Source organism: Cucumis melo, unplaced genomic scaffold, assembly GCF_025177605.1.
Source record: "Cucumis melo cultivar AY unplaced genomic scaffold, USDA_Cmelo_AY_1.0 utg000823l, whole genome shotgun sequence".
Classification (NCBI taxonomy): domain Eukaryota; kingdom Viridiplantae; phylum Streptophyta; class Magnoliopsida; order Cucurbitales; family Cucurbitaceae; genus Cucumis; species Cucumis melo.
Window position 1 is genome coordinate 25001 of NW_026124231.1, and position 2683 is coordinate 27683.

The following is a 2683-nucleotide window of genomic DNA, read 5'->3' on the forward strand; positions in this document are numbered from 1 at the left end:
TTAGATTCAATTCAAGCCTATGGAGCGGAGCCCTAGGAGAAGGCCATAAGAAAAGCCCACTACGCGGAGTAGTCTTGTCTGATTCTTGAAAAGATATTATGTCCTTATAGTTGTCAAGCTTCTTCCTTCCTTGGAAGGCAGGCCAGGCATACTCTTTTCCTATTCATATGGTTCTCCTTCTCCTACGTAAACGGAGATTCTTTATCAAAAGGACAGATAAGCCCATAAAAAGTGGAAGAACGACAGCAAATAGAAACTACTGGGACGCCCTCCTTTGAAGCTGCCTCTTGCCTTTGCCAATACTGGAAGCTCATTCTCTTCCATGAAGCACCCTTCTTCTTTGGTTATTCAAAGAATTCCATGAAAGAATGAGGCTGAACTCTGAATATAGAGGTTACGGGGACGAACAAGACCTATTCAAGATCGAATACAGCCCCCTATGTCGTCGATCCCCGAGCGAAAGCTCTTTATTCAATGATCTTTGAACCCTGAATTCAATGATCTTTGATCCTATATCAATCAGGATGATGATAATAGGGGAGGTGGAAGGCAGCTGGGTTAGGAGCTAAAGTCGACGAATCCCTCAATTTGGTTTTGAGCACATTTCCGTTTTTATGGCATCAAGCAGGAGTTCTTGTTTGATAATTGAATAAAGGGAGACGACTTCGGCTATGGAAGGGAAGTTAGGCTGAAGAGAAAGACAGAGAATTCACCCGCGTTTGGAGTCATAAACATAAGTACGTACACCGGAAAAAGGTGTCAAAGGCGTCTTTACATTTCCCAAACCTTCCCAGGCGAAAAACGCCTGCCGTGACTTTCCGAAACTGACAAGGTGAAAAGCCTCTGAGTTTCCTAGAGAGAATGAAGAGGTTAGCTCCTAGCTAGCCAAGAGCTCAAAAAGAAGAAAGTCAAAAACAATGCAAGAGCAGCCCGGTCACATCAGACGATTCATCCTCATAATCTTTGTCTCAATCCGGAAGAGGCGAAAGGAAGAACATCCAGCCCCGTCCGGAGGTTATGAAATAACTCGACTCCAAATAGAGGAGAGGGGAGAAGCGAAAGGACTGAATTCTCGAAGGAGCAGAAGGAGCGAAAGCGGCTCGACTGAAAGGAGAGGAGCGAAAGCGGCTCGACTGAGGTTAGGAAGGAGAGGAGCGAGACTTTGTTTGGAGGTTCGAAGAAAGTCGACTGATAAGGAGTCAATGAACAAGGGCAGCTCGACTGATAAGGTTCAGAGCCCGACGATTATTATTCAATGAAATACTCGACTCAAAACAATAGGGTGCGAAGGTACTCGTAGTTTCAGATATAGGAAGAGGAGAGGCGAAATCTAATATGAGAATTCCTTATCAAAGAATGAGAAAATTCTTTTCCGAATTCCACTAATAATTAAGCTACTGAGGCCCAATGAAATATGCGAGGAGTTGAGGGTGTACGTGTATAAGTAATCGCGCAAGAAAAGCACCAAGCCGGCGAGTTACATCATCATATTGCTATCCTTAATGAGAATGCTTCCAAACATAACGCGGTAACCCAAAATCAGAGAAGCCTTTCCGGAAAGATCAAGCCCCTTGTTCATTGAGTTGAGCTGCGTCTCCTTGGAAGAGGGGTGGAAAACCCTCTGGGGGTACGTCACTAAAGAGGACAAGACACCCTATGTCTGGGGCGAGTGCTTAAAAGGAGAATCGTACCTACGATGAATAGGTATTCTCTCAGTCCTTGGGTGAAGTTCAGTCAAGCGGCGGCTTCTCCTTCTATCTAATTATGAGATTCAGACGAAGATGCTCTAACCGCTACGTGGGGTCGGAATAGCAGCTGTTAATGGAATGTGGGATAAAGGGTCCAAAGCCTTTCTTCCAGAACCTTTCTGACCCTAGTTGCTGATATCCCACGCAAGGGTATATCGTCTCCATGAAGATATAGAAATGGGAAAAAGCGATGCTATTTCATCTGGCTTGATAACAAGCCAATTCCACTCAAAAAAAGGAAGGGGGAAAGACTTCAATGGCTAAGCTCGCATGCCCTCATCCAAGAGGAGAACTCTCAAGAAGAAGTTCTGATTCTTAGGACTGCAGGGCTTATAATACAATAGAAAGAAAAGGGTATAAAAAGGGCATGAAAAAAGAAAAAGGGGAATAGAATTGGTATGAGCTTACCATTATCATTAAGACTAGCACTCCAACTAGATAGGCTTTTTCTCGAAATGCAGCGGGAAGAATTCGTCAACCTAACTTCGAACCTGCTTTCCTACATAGAACGAAGCCAGGATTCAAGCCTTAAGCGAGAGACTATTCGCTGGACGGCCAGTAGGGAGTGTAGGAAATCGTCCTACAGGAAGGGGGTCTCGAAATTCCCGATAAGAGGACAGGAGATATCATCTTCGCTCATCGGGGAAAGATTGAGAAAGGATTATAAATTCGCGATCTGGGGGGGACTGAAGGTCATGGTTTTGAAATGAGGTGATCGACTGAATCCAAGTGCTTGGATCTGAGAGTCTCTCTACCTTCCAAAAGAAGATGGAAGTTTCTTCAAGGTGAAATCAAGTGCTAAAGCACGAACCCCCATTACTGATGGACAATTTTGATCTTTAACATTTGAATTTCTCTGACATTACTACGTTCCCGAAACGGATCCTATCAAATATTTCACATTTTCTATGATCATCTCTATTTTAGTATTCGGG